The sequence below is a fragment of the Dermacentor variabilis genome, chromosome 8 (genome assembly GCF_050947875.1).
Source record: "Dermacentor variabilis isolate Ectoservices chromosome 8, ASM5094787v1, whole genome shotgun sequence".
Classification (NCBI taxonomy): Eukaryota; Metazoa; Arthropoda; class Arachnida; order Ixodida; family Ixodidae; genus Dermacentor; species Dermacentor variabilis.
The window spans coordinates 129,467,091-129,486,414 of NC_134575.1; the positions used below are offsets into that span (position 1 = coordinate 129,467,091).

The window sequence follows — 19,324 nt, forward strand, 5'->3', positions numbered from 1 at the left end:
TAGCTGCTCCGTGGAAGGTCGGTGGGTCCCGAGGTTGTTGCAGGATAACGGGGGACGCTGGGGCAGCCATTGGGGTTGTCTTGGCCACGATCTTCTTTGACGTCTCAGGTAGAAGTCCGCGCTCTGGGGGCAGTCCTTGCAGTCTGCGGCTAGCACGCTGGTCTTGGGCGATGTCGGTTTTGTCCTCGGGCTTCAGGCTTGGATCGCGGCTTTGCAGAGGCGTTCGGTACATGAACGCACTAGCACCTCCACCAGATGTCACGTGGTAGTGACGGTTAAGAAGGCAGCGAAACTGCGAAGCTGTGTTTTATTGGGCGAACTTGTGCCCTCAAAAACAGGCTACACTCAAAGAACAATGGTAGAGGCGAACACGATCGGCGGTCGTCGAAAATCTCATCAGCGGGTCAAGCGCATCGGCTTTTATACAGCAGTCGTCGAATGTTCCAGACTAATCGCTGGGACCTGCGTGTCTTCCACAAAGTTCTACACCATTCGCGTCACGCTATGAAATCAGATACCACAAGGTTTGGCGACAACAGACAGCGGATAGAAGCATCGATAACATTCTAGAAACTTCCTATACATGCAGGCGCGTCCTGCGATCTGCGATAACGTTTGTTAAGCGGTGAAACGTGGTCACCCGAGAAAGATCAACATGTAGACGTGTCAATATATATTAACGACCTGCCCGTACATGTATCCTGCCATATCCGTTTATTTGCGGGCGACTGTGTCATCTATCGCACAATTACAAAAATTTCTGATCAAACTGCACTCCAACATGACCCTAGCCTTGTACAACAGTGCTGTGATCTTTGGTTAATGAAGCTTAATCCCACTAAATGCAAGCTCGTTTCCTTTCAACGCAAGCTTAATCCCTTATCATTCTCATACCTAATCTCTCACTCCACTATCGAACAAGTTCAATCATACAAATACCTGCACATACAAATACAAATACAAATACCTAGGCGTCACCTTATCCTCTGACCTTTCATGGAACGCACACATCAGCAATATTACATCATCCGCGAATAGATCCCTCGGTTTTTTAAAGAGTCATTTGCGTCACGCACCATCAGACATAAAACTTCTCGCGTACAAATCACTCATCAGATCGAAACTAGAATGTGCAGCGCCCATCTGGAGCCTGCACCAGGTATACTCAAGAAACGAACTAGAATCTGTACAAAATCGTGCCACTATAGGTTCATCCATTCTTCATATTCATACGACATAAGCATATCATCCCTAAAATGTAAAACCGATCTTGCTAACCTTTCTGTGCGTCGCCGCATCGCCATTCTTTGTTTGTTTCACAAATTATTTCACACTTCCCTCAATCAAGCACCGTATATCATCCAACGGGCGCGCATATCTCCCCGTACGTCCTATCCTTACTCAATCGCACGCGCACGTGCTCGCACCACTACTTTTGCGGCCTCATTTTTTTCTTCCCACAGCAGTGGACTGGAATGGCCTTCCCCGTGACATTGCAGCCATCACGTGTTCATCAACTTTTGCGGACAACTCAACTGCATTTGTTTGCCGTGAAGATGACTCTCTGTAACCTTTATTTGTAAGCCCACCCCTTATGTAATACCCCCTAACCGGGGTCTTTAAGGTACTAAAGTGAAGTGAAGTGATAAAGCCGAGACCACACGTACGCTTGCGGACGCGCGCAAGCTCGCGTCTGCGCGCCTGCCGCGCCTCGCGAGTAATGGCGGTTTGCATCCACAAAGACACGCGACAGCGCGCGCTCACTGCATGGGCTCGCTCACACGCACCTTGGTAGGCGCCACTTCGTACTTTGGTATCGACAGTGTTTCAAAATGCTCCGATATCTATAAACGTAATTGTTATATTTTTATAGCTGTTAGAGCCGCGCAAAAAGGAAAGAACCACTTTCCTGCACGATGTAAATCTGCTTCACTGAGGGTTGAACGCTCCGCACCGTAGATGCGTAGCCAGGCGCGCCGACTCGAGGCAACCCAAGCGCGCGATAACAGAGAGGGGCTGTTCCCCGATATCACGCCGCGTTTCGACGCGTACGAGCCATGCCGCACCGCCTGCGCATGCGTGGGCGCGTGAACGCGCGCTTGCGCGCGTTCGAAAGCGTACGTATATGTGGTCTGGGCTTAACATGTATGTTTCAGGTATGCCCGCACAGTGCATGCTTTAAATGGTGAAGCGGGGGAGGTAGTACCGAACGTCAGATATTAATAGGGGAACGCGGCAGGTGTTTACACACACACACACACACACACACACACACACACACACACACACACACACACACACACACATATATATATATATATATATATATATATATATATATATATATAGTTGAGTATTTAAATCGTTTGAGCAAGCATAATAATGATAAAGAAGCCGTTATTTCATCTTAGCAGGATATTTGCACCATACTGCCCCTCGGCACTTCATCCTCTGTACAATAGGCATAATGCCATTTATAATAAATAAGTAAATTGTTTGTAAACTTAACAAAAGAAGCCACCATAATCGCGCTTAGGTAGCTTCGCAACACTAAAATTTGTGTTGAGATACACATACTGCTGCTGCTGCTGCTGACACACACACACGCGCGCACACACACACACCATATATATATATATATATATATATATATATATATATATATATATATATATATATATATATATATATAAGAGATTTAAACGATTCTTTGTGTATTTGGAATGTAGAGTTTACGAGGAAAATAAGTTAGGGTTTAGCCTTATCGAAACTCTGTCCTTTCCGGCATGAGGAAGATGCGTTTTTAATACAAGGAAGTCTACGTCAACCTCTAGCACATAGCACATGCGCAGGCTGTCAACTTATATGAAGTACATCGTTCCCTTAATAAGCATTTAGGCAGCAACAGCACCAAGTACTGTCCAAGCTTCAAAAAAGGAAAAAAGCTCGCTAACGTGCACTTGTTTCCGAACGTATACCGCAAGCGGTAGCGCATTTCGCATGCTACCCTGCTGCGACGGGCGGCGTAATGGCGGCCGTCGTAGCAGACGACGCGGATGTCCTCACATTCGCGGGGGCACCAAGGCACACTAATGTAGGGTGCCTCGATGCGCGCGCGCTCTCGGAGGGTGGAGTCATTCTGCGAAGGGGTCAGTGCCGCCTTCCGACCGCCGGCCGCCATTGCGCTCCCCACATTTCGTTAGGTCGGTCGAAAGAGACACGTGCACGGCATTTTCTGGTCCAAAATGCCCGGGTGTTGCGTGCCCCAGTGCACGAACCACTGATGGAATGACTGGAAGATGGTCCGATTTCCTAAAGAATCGAAAAGACGACTCCTCTGGCTGGTTAAGGTCAAGCGCGACAAGTGGTAACCCACGAACCGGTCGTGTGTGTGCAGCGTAAGATTATGCCATTTCTGCGTTCGTAGTTATTCGTTCATTTGTGTGCTTTTTCCCTAGCGTGTTCGTCTTGTATTCTTGATATCTGGTACATATGCATGCGTATTTCGTTTATTCCTGGATAACACAAAATGCTTTGTTTTTAATCGCTTGTTGCTCACCGGCTGCAAGAGTGTCAAGATGTACAGTACGCGCACGTTGTGCGCTCTTTGTGACCGGCGCCTCGTACAATTTGATATTGTACTTAGCTGGAAGAGCATACGCATGGCGCAGCAGAAGGTAAGGTGAGCTTTAAGCTTGCCTTTCATGTAATTTCATACGGATCGTGTTGACGTGTTTTCCCGGCGTTATTCTTGTGCCGCTGTCCAACTCGGGCGGTACTTCGTGTCCGTGCGTGTGTGTGTTCATGCGTGTGTTTGTGTGTGGGGGGGATGAAACCAATGACTGCGCATGGCGCATGTATGGTCATGACAAGCATATGTGTCATCTCACGACTCATCATGACTGATTTAGCGACAATTAATTGGTGGTTACTGCTATGTATAGAAGCAACGTAGTTGTCCATTGGGCATGAGTAATTCGACCATGCATTGTCTGTGCGTTCGCTATTTTTTCCCCACCCGATGATCGGCGAATTATTTGAATATCGTATAAGAGATGATTGATGAGCATTTCGATGCTACGTGTCCGTTTAACGACACAAATTTATTTTGGGCGGTGACAGAATTAGACGAAAAAGAGAGCTGTTGTGTTTGGGCGCCGCGAACTTTGTGGACAGCATGACGGCACTGTTGACCTACAACATTGCCTTTTTGAGCATACATATAGTATAACAGGGTGCCACTTTTTATATTTAAAATGATTTCTTAGCTCGCTACCCTTGTTCCACCTGTCAGTATAGGCAAGAAGCTTTAATATATTAATTTGGAAAGCGCACACGCCTTCAGTTCATATTGTAAAATTTCCTCACACTGTTCCTGTTTGTTCAGAGAAAGCCGACAGTCTTTGGCTTCTTCCTGATTATATTTTAGCGAGCCCATAAATTTCACTTATCACTGTTCGTGAAAGTTCCTGTGTGTGTTAGTTATTTTGGGCTGTTTAGAAGGTTAGCGTGAAGCATTTTCAATTTAAACAGTGATAAGGTGGTGTCACCATTGCGTGCTTCCGTGCTGCAGGCACATTTTCAAGAAAGCGCCTTTGAGCAGAACCGGGCGGACGGCTGGAAAAAAATGAAGCCCAATGCTGTGCCAACGCTCTTCTCGTTCAGAGGTAAGACGCCACATATTTTTGCACTAACTAAAGTTTGCGGAGCTTGTTCCTTCTTGCAGTCTTTGCCGGTTTGTTGCTCTAGCTTAGCACTGTTATGACCGGCCATCCTTAGTCACATGGAGCGATTATCCATGCAGGTGTTTCTTCAGAGGTAGAAAAGACGCACATTACAGCAAGATGCTCTTCATACCACCGGTTAATGAAATAGCTCGTTTCCTCTATTTTTATGGAGAGATGAATCAACCGCGCCTGCCATCCAGAGGCATGCTACTGACAATTTCGTATTTTGTTAAATTTTTATTCTATATGTAGCATAACTCGGAGCATGTTCGTTCATAATGATAAAAGGATGTACCCGTTGAGATGCAGCGTCTGTGGTTTCTCTTTTTTTCAGAGATGCCTAAGCACAGGAAGCCGCCAAAAGAAAGGCTTTTACCACAAGGGGCACTTGCGGCCGAAGAAGGAACACATACTCTGCAGCATCGACACAGTCCTTCTGATACCTTACCGACAGACATTCAAGACCAGCATGTCAACGTCGTGGCTGATGGCTTATGTGGCGACGAGGTGCTGAAAAAGAGAGTGTGCTGAATATGTTCAAGAAGAAATTGATGATGGCGAAATTCTTTTCATTGAAGCACTGACTTCAGTTGGGTGCAGCATTTTGCACCATATTGGTGGCTTTCTTGTGAAAGGAATTATGAAAAAAAACGAAAAACTGCGAGCAGTGCAGGGCTGCAATGCTGGGCTCGACGAGCCATGAGCATGCATATTTAACTGCAATAAAGGAGTGTGTTCATGATGGTAACAACTTATCCAAGCAGTGAAGTTATGAGCTTGCTCACATCCTGCGAAGAGCACTTTAAAGGAATCACGTCCTGGACTGACAACCTGTTCACCCTGAAGTCTCCTCTAAAGGCTGTGACAGAATGTTTAATAAAGAGGGCTCAGTGCAGTCTGGAGGCATGCCAGCGACACAAGGATCCTCTGGAACACATGCTGATATCAAGTTATGCAAGAGTAAGGCTACGCATTCACCTGCGCCAGCTCGAAGCTGCGAGAATTAGTGAGAATGGAAGCAAGACATGCGTTGCAGTTAATTTGCAGTAAGTTGTAGCGCTTGTTGTTCTTAAAATCCTTAATGTTCCCGACCAAATAAACAAGCTATCACGTCAGAAATTGCTATCTGTCGAATGCACTTTTTCTCAGTGTTGAGAAGCCGTATGGCCACTTTATTTTAGCAGCATCGATGACCGATTTATAGCAATTACCAGTTGACAATGTATTCGTGCAGAAAATATGCTAAACAGGACTTTATAGTCAATTACTACGTGAGAGTCGTGATTTAGTGCTACATAAGCCCCATGTAAGGCATCAAATAATCTGGTATGCATTCAATATTTTGTTTACCCTCATCTGCATATTTACAGTAAGGTAAACGAATTCAAGACAAAATTAAGAATAACTATGGAAGCACTGCTAAACAGAATACGGCCACAAAATAAAATAAAACGTTCAATGAAAGCGCATGCTATATACTCAAGCTAAACATAAAAATGTGCCAGAAATGGTTCATTTCGTAGTATTAGTGTGTAATATCCCACAGAACAAATATAAATTACGTTTCGAACTACAATGAAGCAATAAAAGCGGCCCGGATGTATAGGCTCCGTAGTTATCACGCTCGCCTGCTGATCCTGAGGACGTGGGAGCCACCCAGCCGCGGCGGCCGAGTTTCTATAGAGGTTAAACGCATGGTGCTGTGTACTAGTTCGGTATCGGCGCATGTTAATAAAACCTCAGGTGGTCAAAATTTCCGATGCCCTTTAACACGGATCCATCACACCCGATGCTACGAAATCGCAAAGAAAGGCTGTGGATGTGATATTGGTTAAAATATGTGACGTTGAAAAATTCGCAAATTTCAGCACAGGTAACACAGACACAAACAGGTAAGACAGACAGGTAACACCGACACAAATGAAAAGCTGCCACATTCACTACAGTTTCCGTGGCCCCGAAACAACCATTCAACATTGGTAGAACATCACTTACACACGGCCTCGTTTCAGCCCCAGAGTGGCTATTTGACTGTTACGATCACCGCTTTCTACTCAGCGTTGCAGCATTCAGCCCGTAAATGGGCTAACGGATGACTGATTCGAAAACAAGATTTGAAAGTAGCGTGTGCGATGGCAGTTATTCTTTTGTCCCGTGGCAGCACTCGGTTTGTTATTCAGGTTTCAGCTGGCAGCCAAACGGTCTTTACGCTTTGGTTAAAGGCACGAAACTCACACAAAGACGTAGCGAAAGACGGCGGGACTCGTGCGTGCGTATGTTTCGTGCCTTTGACCAACATGAACAGCCACCAGCTAGCCCAACAAGACGTTCTCTTAAGGTCTGCGCGGCTGGCGTGGACGGCAGCTTTCTGCTGCCAGCAAGTCCAGTTGGAAATGCCGCTTTAAAAATAAAAATGACAGAATATTAAATTGATACCTTCACATTGCTGATGCAAAAATTTTGTGTTCTCGACATATTATTAAAGCAGCACACGCTATCAAAGCGAACTGTACATGCAGCTGCGCGACGCCCGTTGACTGCCTACGGAGCGGTCATCATAATGGCGGACGCCGTAGCAGACGACGCAGTTGTCTTCACCCGGCACGGCGGCAGAGGGAGCGCGCGCATCGAGGCACCCTACTCCCCTACTCTAATGCGAGTAGGAGCGCAGTTACGTGGTATTTTCTATATTTCACGGGGTTTATTTATCAGTTGGGAAAATTAGTACGCAATTTGTACGTCACTGAAAACATGGCTGTTAGATGTTTCTTGATTGTGCCTACAAATGCCCCATTATTATAATAATATTATTATTATTATGTCACGATGCGGCGTCACGTCGTCCACTTCCGGTTGTTTTGGAGCCCGCCCCCCGCCCGCGCGAATCGTGTCCGCTAGCGGCTTGGTCGTCAACCCCAAGCGAGAGCTATCGTAGCAGCGTGCGTTGCGAGCATTCTGTCGTAGCGCCGAACGTGGCTGCTATTCCGGTAATCACACACTAGCAGAACGTTTCGACGGAACGGTGAAGGCATAAACTCAAGCTGATGAAGGAACTTTAGCGTAGACGTACGTGAGCTACCTGATCGGTCTCCACGGTCCAGCCACCCGTTGGCGCAGAGCTTAACCAGCCAAAGAAAGAGCTAATATTGCTCTAACCAAGCGTAAAACATTTTAAACATTTACAAAAACAACGTGTTAACGATTACACTCCTGAGAAAAATTTGCACCAGCGGCAAAGAGGAATATATTTTGTTACTCTACTGTGTGTGGTTGAGCTCTATGCCACCAGGTGGCTGCACCGTGCAGACCATTCACATTTGCGCTTCTGTTCATCCCCTGAAACGACACGCAAGGGCACACGGCCAGGCCCTGGACCCTCGCGCTTGCGTTTACTCTGTTACGGGACTCGTGAAACGCTATTGCATTAGTAATCTTCTGGTGTAAAGTGACGGCCACAATCGCGCAAATCCGGGCGCCCATCGGATAGCGGCTGTCCAATGCGCTGCAGCCAGTCCGCTCGTCTACTGGCTTGCAGAGGGACACGATGTCGCAGCTTGACATATTGCCAGTCGCTACGCTTGCAGTCCACAACGCAACAAAGTCGAGTCATAGCGCTCGCGAAAAGACAGACCGACACTGACGGCGGAGCTCTCGTCAAAGACGGAGCACGTTGTAACACAAGCAGACGACACTTGCTGTGTGCCGGAAGTGCTCAAGTGTACTGAAAAATTGTTCTTGTACATTCTCTTTATGTTGCTTTCTTTTTATAAAAAACAAATTAACTAACATTCCAACTATTACAAACATCATTTGTTTACCATAAAGTTGGAAAAATTATCGATCATGCGCCCTGGCCAGCCAATCGAATAGCTCACCCCACTGACGTCATATGGGCGATTTCCGTCATATGGGTAGGGGCGGCTTAAAATTCCGCCGAGCAGTGTGCTGCGATCGGCAGCGATGTGCATTTCTGAAACCTTATAATAAATTACATGCTTTACGCGGAGCACTTAGATGTGTCTGTTAATGATCAGAAGGACCTGCTCTAACGACTCAGTACGTTTGTAGAAAATCGTCAAAATCGTTTCAGGGTCCCTTTAAGTCTGTTTGGGGACCATTTGCAGAGAGGTCTCTGATTATTCGCTGAATAATTAAGAATTTTGCTGTACAAAATGTGCAGCACACAGCATTCGCACGTTTGTATTAGTTTCATCGCACTAAGCTAGTGAAACTGGCCCCTATCTCTCAGCGATATACACGAAAGCGATCGACGCGCGCCTACATGGTCTTGCCAATTTTGCTTCACTGGCGACGTCTCACAATACTATTATAGGCCTCTGTTCAGCCTCGTCGCGATGAGTCGTGAGGAAACGGCTAGTGTTTACAACACGGCAAATACTTCGCCACGAAAAAAAAAAAAGGCAGAACGAACAACCAGCCGTAGCTCACAAGTATAGTGAACTAGAAGGGGGTAGTGGGGTCAGGGAGAGCCCGCGGTTGTGGCATATCACGTCGACGCCGCCAGATGGCGCCACTAGAGCATGGGCTGTACGGAACGCGAAACTGAGAATTTTCAACGTAGAGAAAGCCGTGCACATGTGCGCTTCGTGTCACGCCGAAAAAAGAAAGCGCGCAGCTCCGTAGCATGTTTTCTGAAAACTTCATCTGAAATTAAGACAAGGAACAGAGAAAGGTGGAAAGACGGACGTTCTTCAGAGAGAGAGAGAAATTTATTTACAGAAAGGCAGAGAGGTCGGCCTGAGCTATAACTTGCTCTGGCCTGCTACTCCACTCTGGGGAAAAGGGACGGGGAGGGAAAGGGCTGATGAATGATGATGGTATAAGGAAGAGATGCGTATATACAAGTTCACAGAGTTGTGGTATCTCTAGAGGCGTGCGTCCAGCCCAGTGGCTTGGAGAAAAGCTACAGCGGCTCTTGTTACCAGGGCTGCGCTGGTTGCATTAGGCCAAGGACCTAAAAGAAACTCGTCCGATAGCGGTCTCTCATGGATGTTTGCTATGGAAGAGACAAGTTGCTGTCGTTATTGCGCGTACGCGGGACACACGCAAAATATATGTTCAAGTGTTTCTGGCACCTCACAGCATTCACAGTTTGGGCTAGTATCACTGGCACCTATCATATTTCTATAACGGTTGGTGAATGCGACACCAAGGCGAATCCGGTGCACCAAGCTCGTGTGGTTTCTATTGAACTTGTGAGGCATACGAAATCTCATTTCTTGGTCCCATTTGTGTAACCGCTTGTGTCGTCGATCTGGTTGGGCCCAGTGTTCCAACGTAGAGTTGTGGTTTACGCGACGAAGTAGGGCGTTTGTGTCTGTTCGTGAGAACGGAATGCGTACTTCACAAGCATTATCTAAAGCAGTTTTTGCTTCAGCGTCTGCCTGTTCGTTCCCTATCACGCCACAGTGTGATGGTATCCACTGAAAGGTGACATTGTGGCCATTTCTTGTTGCGTGGTCGAGATAATCTGTAATTTCTATAGCCATAGAATAATACGGGCCCCGTCTGAGGACACAGTCAATCGTTTGCAGAGCTGGCTTGCAATCGCAGAATATCGTCCATGCGTGAGGACGCTTCTCGGAGAGAAATCGAAGTGCTTCCCGGATAGCAACAAGTTCTGCGGCAGTTGATGTTGAGCTATGGTCTAGTTTAAACCGGCGAGCGATGATCATATGTGGAATGACGAAGGCTGCAGTGGAGGCATATGGTGTGACAGAGCCATCGGTATACACATGTACAGTATCTCCGTACTCTGTAGAAATGTGCAACAGGGTGAGTTGCCTGAGGCCAATAGATGCAACGAAAGACTTTTTAGTAATTCCAGGGATCTGCAATGTAACGACAGGTTTAGGCAGAACCCACGGGGGTGTTCTCGGAATACAGTCGGGCGAGAATCTCGACGGCAAAACACTCTGATGCCGCGATATAGTCATTGAAAAGCTGGAACCTGGGTGTGTGGTAGGGAGCGATGACAGAGGATGGTGCCTGTGTCGGGTCAACACGCGGAGGTACATTCGAAGAGGCTCGCAGAGCAAGTACACCCGAATAGGACAAGCACGAGCTTCCGCTATTGTTCCATTGGTTGACGTGCATCGTGAGAGGCCCAAACATGTGCGCAATGCCTGAGCTTGAATGCTCTCCAGCGCGCGCACACAACTAAGTCCCATGCTTGAGAGCGCCGGCATGCTGTACCGTATATACCCTACGAATAGTGCTCGGTACAATTGGAGTAATGACGACTCCGAGGGGCCCCATCTTGTTGCTGCCACGACGCGAAGGACGTGAACAAAACTCTTCAGCTTTGACTTCAAGCTTGCGTGAAAATAAAGCCGACCCAACGAGTGCAGACTAACGGCCGCACGACGATGCGACTGATTTCTAAACTAAAAGCTCGCGAACACCGTAGAAGAGGTAAATATGTGAATGGGTAAATTGCTTAATTCATTTGCCATTAACACTTTTTATACAGGTCAGGACACAATTGCATTCACAAGTTCAAGTGAGCCAAACAATTGCGGCGCGTGTACTAACACATTCAAAACAGAGGCCAGATATGATGAGGTTATATTCCTTTAACTGCGATTTTGTTTCGGAGTTAAAGCTAGGGAGTTAATCCTCTGGTGATGCCACTATTATGCGGTCGTAGTGGTTACCAGAGATAGCGAAATTTCGTAACACAGCAAAATAAAGGGAACTCGTGGTAGCCACAAACAACTCTTTATTGGTACAAAAGATGGGCAGCTACTCCTTTCTCAAAGTGCATGGCTGCTACGAGAGAGGCACTATGAGGAACGGTTTATCTTCGCGTGCAATTTCTTTTTACGCCGTTCCTGTCGCGATTGGTTGATCCATTTTACATAGAAGTTCAGCCTGGTCAGCACATAGAACTTCGTCAACTCTGTTGTGAGCGCATCTTAGTGCTGGCTGCAGCCTAAGGCATAGCCGAAGTTCTCCTTCACTAGCAACATTACATCCACTATGCTGTCGCTGCAGAGTTTCTCTCGGCTGAAGAACACAGTGAAGATGTCCTCCAACTTCTTCACTGCCCTGAAAAGCTCCAGCGAAGGATATAACAACCGTCCCTTGTCGCATGTCACAGTGAACTCAGAGTTTCTGCTTTCCGTATTGGGGGTTTCCATAAGAAAGGCCTTGCAAGACATGCAGTCATAACACTTCAGAAACTTTCGAGCAACATATCCTGCCATGTAATGTATTAGACGGTCGTCGCTCTTCTGCTCCGTCAACTCTCTCTGCTCAGCAGGAATACTACAAAGCATGCGCTCGGCTGAAGCTAGGTTTCCTTCCTCAATGAGATGGTCGATTGCAGCAGCCCTGGCTGATTGAGCTGGAGCATCTTGCGCACTCAGGAGAGAACTCATTTCTCCACTAGCTCCATTAAGGTCAGCATTAATTGCCTGAGCGTACTATTTTCGCAAGGTTATAAAAGGATAGGCAATTAACGACAATTAGAAACTGCGTTGGTGTTGGGTGGACATTAGACCCACATGATTGCCTGACTATACCGAAAAAGTTTTCCAGCGAATCCTGGCTTAACCTGTATGTCATAACATACCTAAATCCCTGGCTGACAAGATAATCCAGCAGTGATAATGTGCTAGATATCGTCACCCTTAGGCCATCTGCAGTTGAATCGCTTAAAAATCCACCTACTCTTTTAGCGTGTTTCGCACACAAACCGCACATGTTTCGTCGAGTTTTTTGTCTTGGCGGTGCAAGTTGCGTTCCCAAATTCGCCGTGTTTATTCATCTTTCGGCGCGGTGAACGACGGCTGCTTTCCTTTTTTCCACTTATATCCTGTTTCACAGCCGGGAGCGAAGCAGGGTCGCTGCCGTTGACGTTTCGACCTTCCTACTGCTCACGTGTTCGGCCGACTGCGCGCGAAACGGACTCGAACGGTAGGTTAAAACACAAAAAAATTACCGACGATTACGTTACTTCCTAATGCGAAATTTGAGCGCAGCAAATAAGCTGTTTCACCTTTTGGATAGATTGAGGCAAAGAAATCGAGCAACACATGTATGCGCTATCACATAATTTTTTTTTATTTTTCACACGTATTCCTTTAACAAAGACTCCACTAACAGTTCTTGACAGTCATGAAGGAAGCTTTGTGGTCGGAGAAATAGACTGATATATGTTCGACTTGGTACACCAATGCCTGATTCTCAAAGACGAGATCTATACAAGTGCCTCGCGAGGTTGTCACAGCCGTGGGGAAAGCAGAGGCTAAGCGCCGCCGCCGAGAAGACCCTGCCGTTCGCGCCGCCGAAGCGGAGTCTCATTGCCGCCGTCGAGAGCAACCAGCAGTAAGCGAGGCTGAAGCAGAAGCTCATCGCCGCCGCCGAGAAGACCCTGCAGTTCGCGCCGCCGAAGCGGAGGCTCATCGCCACCGTCGAGAGCAACCAGCAGTAAGCGGAAGCGGAGGGGGGCGGCGTGTACACCCATCGGCAAACGATGGGGGCAGAAGCGCGCGCAGCAAGCGGACAACACGATAAAGGGAGGAGGGAAGAGATAGCAGCGACTGACTGATGCCTTTGACTGATACTCTTTCTGCATGGCGGCGACGGTGTTCTATGCAGTCACGTTATCTTGACTCTCTAGCGGCGTCAGCGGCATCCAGCGGTATCAGTCGGTCGCTGCTAGCGCTGGGGGGATGAAAGGGGGGCGGAGCTGGTTACGAGGCCGACGACAACGCCGACGACGACGCGAAACCCAGGAACGGACGCCAAAGAGCTGCGCTCTAAAAAACAGTCAACGTCGCGAATCAAGCCTGCATGAACAAGCGCGCGAAGCACTTTATTCTATGGCGAAGCAGCGGAGGGAGCCAGCCCACGCGACTACAGCGCCGCCACCGAAATCCGCGTCCCGTCCACACTCGCCTCCTCGCTGCAATGCATAGGGCGCTCCGGCTCCTGAGCCCACTGCCCCCTTCTAGAACACCATACTACAAGGCAGAGTCGCGATGCCCAGTGGGTTTGCGAACGATGGTGCAATCGCAACAACCATGTTTGTTTGGCATACGTATTTGAGCATATTTGTTTGCCACTGAAGTTTCGTTAGTCCCGTATCTTCTGTTGAAGTGCGCATAAGCTTGTAACCCAAATTGATAACCTAATACCGCATACAAAGCCGTAATATTTATTGAAATCAAAGAGCAGTATCGCAGAGATGGGAACACGGCAGGCGGGAAGATCGCAAAAGTGCGACAGTAGTCAGCCGTAGTTGCGCACAGCACGTGTGCATGGCCGTGCATTGGTGGCTGCCAGGCTGTCATGTTGCAGTCTACTGTAGCCATGTGAAGGCGAGGTGTGCGTGATTTTTAGTGAATGAACGATGTGATTTTAAGGAACCTGAGGTGTTGGCGTCTGCGCAATCTTATTCCTGCAGAAATATAGTTGGATATGGGTGTTGTGTGACTTCAAAACAACGGCAGGCAACTGTTTTTACCCCTGTGCTTCGTGGCTTTGTGGATCCATCAGCGTGCATCGATGTGATGTGTTTTCGCCGGCGCCGATTCCCTATCATTTGGAGGTAATTATTGTACTTATTTATGCTTCTATAGTATAGTATAAAGTTGTTTCTTTCTTTTTATTCCAATGGTGGATTCACTTCAGTACAGTGTCATTGGGCCGATTGTTGTGCGCATAGCAGCAATGACATGCCTGTTTCCGGCAATGCTGTGCAAGATTTCTGTCTAGAGTTGTTCCTTATCTGCCTACAGTTTCGATGTAGCACACAGAACATCTTAGGTTCATTTTATGTGCTGTCTGATTGTTCTGTCATATCAGTTGACGTCATTTTTCTTTACGATAAACATGTCGAACTAAGCATATCACGCTTTGTCCTAAAATTAGTTTGGAAATTACGGGGCCATATTATTCCAATTTAGAAACAAATATTGCCAGCTTAAACATTTAGTGGTAGAACTAGCACCCCTGCTTTTAAATGTTTCTATATGGGTGTATGTTTCTGTCCAGGTTTTTTTAACCTATCAAAAGGACGTTCTCTGGTCGAAGTGGTGGAGTAAAAGCTCTGGCAATCAAGATTGCTGACCTGACGAGGATCTCGAAAGAGAAATCTAAAAAATATTTGATGTGCTAATAAATGCTTCTAGCAATTATGCCTGTTTTTCATTCTGTAACTGGTGCTTTGCAAACTTTTCTTTCACACCAATATACCTAGCTATTAGGGCACATTCACACCGGCGACTGACAGTGGTCGCGCGACCAAGTTGGTCGCAAAGCGACCAGTCGCAAATGGTCGCAAACGGTCGCCTTTCTTGAAAAGCGACCATTTTGGGCCAGTCGCTCTCTGCGCGATTTTTCAGTCGCGCGACCGTGGTCGCAAAACTGATAAACCAATCAGCGGTGCACCGGAAGTGATCTTTCGTGTGTCTACATCCGGCCTCCTTTGGCGTCGCGTTCAAATTTCGCGTAGATTCCAAGAGTTCTCGCTGAGAACGATAATCTCCGGGATTGCGACTTGCGGGTCGCGCTCAGCCGGGCTTGCCGGTGTGAACATCAGTCGCCTTCGGTCGCTTTTTGATTGCGAGTCGCAAATGGTCGCGCGACCTCCTCAAGTCGCCGGTGTGAATGTGCCCTTAGACTAACACGCCGATAGACTAATACACCAGTATAGCTATCAGACTAATAGGCCAATACACCAATAGTTTTATTAGACTAATTCAATAATAGACATAATCTAGATTGTATTAGTGTCAATAACCTCATAGGCTATTAGTTTTTGTATTAGAATTTTTGCTAGTGAAGGCACGCACTGTCCGACGAAGGGCTCTGATAAACGCAGCCGGTTACAATTGACGTCCCGTCGCACAAAAGTTTGCAGAAAAGGGCTTCAGCGTTGTCCACCTCGGGAAGAAGGACAAAGCGGAGGCAGTTTTTTATCAGTAACGCCACTCCTTCACCCCGTGAAGGTAGGGCTTTTCGGATGATTGTGTAGTTTGGTGGAGCTAAAGCCCCTCCATCCAAGCGCCACCGGCGGAAACGTGTATCGAGGCGCTTTAGGCGGAGCAATCTCGTGGCCGAATATAGCGGGTGATAGCCAGTCTCCGTTATGGCCACAATATCGGGCTCGTAGTCGACTAGGACGCTTTCCAAGGCTTCGTTTTTATTTAGGACACTGCGGGCGTTTACATTTATCAATGTTAATCTTTTGATTGTGCCGCTTGTGCGGCTCGGCGGGTTATTCGGCGGTTTGATACTGTGTCTTTTTTTTTTTTTCATCTTTACTTTGTCCTTCTTCTCTTCGTCCCAAATATATGCGCGTTTGTTAATATAAAGCTTGTCAAAGGAAAGCGATACTTCTTCCTTTTTTCACGGTCTGATTTTCGATTGACACTTTGATAATTAGAATAGCACGTCTATTCGTACCGTGACGGGAGTGATGATCAATTTGGAAAGTGTATAATGTGCTAAAACCAATTGTCAGCTCGCTTAGGTCGCTCTACCCGCCGTGGTTGCTCAGTGGCTATGGTGTTGGGCTGCTGAGCACGAGGTCGCGGGATCGAATCCCGGCCACGGCGGCCGCATTTCGATGGGGGCGAAAACACCCGTGTGCTTAGATTTAGGTGCACGTTCAAGAACCCCAGGTGGTCAAAATTTCCAGAGTCCTCCACTACGGCGTGCCTCATAATCAGAAAGTGGTTTTTGCACGTAAAACCGCAAATATTATTATTAGCTCGCTCTGCAGACAAAAGTCCCACCATGTCCCACTGAGACACCTCCCGCCGGAAGTGACGGTTTTTTCGCCATTTTTGCGGCGCTGCGACGTTGCATCCAAAAGGCTTGAAGTCGTGCCGAAAGTCAATCCAAGATTTTCGCATGCCGAGCCGCGCGCACAGCCGCAAATCTCAAAATGCGCCAAATGTGCTTGTATTTTATCCCTGCGCCTATGTGACAGATCGCTTTTTCGCAGGCGTTGTGCTAGTTGCGCATGTCAGTAGCGCAAGTTGGTCATAAATCCTAGTCAGAGAGAAAGGGCTTCGTTTGTTCTCTTGTGCGAAGCGCGTCCGCCGCGGACGGGAATGATGTTCCCCACACGTGACGTGTCGGTGTAGTTGGTGTAGTTGCGGATACCTGCCGAAAATTCTCTCCATTTGACTTTCGTGTCATATTTCAGGTGGGGAAGCTCTTGTATAAACGCAGTTGTAGATCAGCGTCTGTGTATGTTCTCGTCATTCATGTTTGTGTGAACATCTCCCCAAGTGCACGGCTTCAGCAAAATCATTGCAACTTGTCATAGCCCCTTATGTAATATGTCAGCGTGTACCTGCCGTGGTGGCTTAGTGGCTGCGTTGCGCTGCTAAGCCCGAGGATGTGGGAACGAATCCCGGCCACCGCTGCCGCATTTTGATGGGGGCGAAATGCAAAAACGTCCGTGGTACCGTGCATTGGGTGCATATTGTACAAGTATATTCACAAGAAAATACGCTGCGCTTGGCCAAGAGGCAACAGCCCGCGCTAGCTTCTAATCGTCGTCGTCGTCTTCACACTGGTCGCCTTTTCGTGATCGTACATATTGTTCCGTAGCAATATTAAAGAACCCCACATGAACAAAATGAATCCGGAGTCCCCAACCACGCCATGTCTCATAATCATATATGTTGGTTTTGGCACGTAAAACCCAAAAATGATTTTTTTTTACTTTGTCAGTGTCGGGCCATATTGCGCTGTAAACTTTTTGACTACCGTAGTGCGATTTTCTTTGTATTTATTTTGTATTTCCGTCAAGGCCACGGGTATGTAGAGCTGAGTGGTTTTCGGGAGCAAACAAGAATGTATGTATTAACAAAAAGAGGAAATAATTTTTGCTGCAGTTATACAAGGTTAGCTACAAACAAAATAACGCTGTTCCCATCAAGCTGTCAGATTTCTTTCCCCGCACTCTCAGATGCTCGTGTCACCGAAAAAATGGAGGAAGTTTCTGCTTGATCAAGAATATATGTCATTCGATTACTATCGGCAACACGCTGTTATTCTGCCTTGTCCCAGCATAGCTTACTTTCATGTTCACTTTACACTTGCATTATCCCATTAGCATACTCAGTTTCCGAAAGGGAAACGGAGAAACCTACATGTTCCTGTCATTCCCTTTCTTGCTATAGCATTGCATATATTTAAGACCAGTGTCCACTTCCCTTTGGTACAGGTGGCTTCTTTGCATCAATATTGCTGCTGAAAGCAGCAATGTCATTTGCACTGCTGTTTGCATTTCTTAGTGTGCAGGCAGGACATTGATGTCACATGCTTGCTGTTGTGACATCCTACTTAATTTGTTGTTTTCAAACTGAACCTTTAATTGTGAGTCAATGCTGTGTTTGTCACCTTCTTTTCTGGTCCAGGTCTTTTTGTGTTTTTCAAATGATGGTAACATACTCTCATGTCCTTTGCAGCGTGCTCACAAGGTGTCACAATAGCGGAGCCCCTGTTTGCATCCAAGACCATTCTCCTTGCCCCTTTCATCCTAGTTGCTTGCCTCATCATCGACTGTACTAAGGTGAGTGGCAGCTGCTTCCTTTTCTTTCTTTAGAGCACTTTGCGCATGGCTACCAGCCGACTGCCCTGGCGCACAGCCCAAGCACCTAAGAGATGTAGTGACTTCTCATCATCTTAGAAGAGGAAGAAAAAAATGGACACAATCCTCTTGCAGCCAAGCATTGCAAGTATGATGTTACTTGAGGTTGCAGACACATCAAGAGCCTTGCCAGCTAAACCACCACCTACAAATGAAGAAGAGTTACAACTACTGTATTCAAATCTTGCTGATGCTCTTGCGCTGCACCAGCTTTCTTCATCGTGCTCTTACAACGAAGTGCTAGCTTCGAGCCACTTGCAGGAACATGGTCCAAGGACTTGGAAACACTGTTTCAATGTGGTGGTAACTTCCTTGCTGAGTATCACATCAGTCAAGAAATGGTGGACCACGTTGAAGGCTCCACAGAAGGACAATCAAGTTGTCCAAAGTGGCTTGCGTATCGTGCTGGCAGAATTGCAGATTCTGTGACAAAATGTGTGTGCTCGAAAAGCTTGAATAAGTCTTCTGAAGAAAATGTGTTAAGCCATAGCAGCACAAGTTCACCTCTGCATCGACTACATGGGGACTGGAGCATGAGCATGGTGCATTCACGAGCTTTGTTTATGAAATGATGCTGCATCATGTTGACTTTCAATACTTTAGGCCAAAAGTTCACTTGAGTACACAGCATTCGCATCTTGCAGCAACACCAGATGCTTCCCTCAGCTGTATACGCTGTGGCAATGTTGAGGTTAAATGCCCTTACACACTGGCCAAGAGAGGTATACAAAAAGTGAGAAACGGCCCAGGTTGTTGTCTAGAGAATGTGAATGGAAAGCAGACATTGAAATAGGCACACCCATACTACTTTTAAGTTAAAACACAAATGGCAGTATGCAACAGAACATCGTGATTTTGTTGTTTGGATTCCATCGTCAGGGTTAACAAAGGGTTACTAAGGATGACACCTTTTTGGATTCCGTGCCGACTTCTACAGAGAAATTTTTCACGCAAGTGA

General features: G+C 47.0%; 1 long non-coding RNA gene across 1 annotated transcript in view; it reads left to right on the plus strand.

Moving 5' to 3' along the window:
• Positions 1–16,627: 16,627 nt before the first annotated feature.
• The window catches only part of LOC142590587 (uncharacterized), a 284,368-nt gene continuing 281,671 nt past the window's right edge, over positions 16,628–19,324 (plus strand). Inside the window, exons 1-2 of the long non-coding RNA XR_012830196.1 lie at positions 16,628–16,911; positions 18,185–18,288. This is a non-coding gene — a long non-coding RNA (uncharacterized LOC142590587). The remainder of the gene's footprint in view (positions 16,912–18,184; positions 18,289–19,324) is intronic.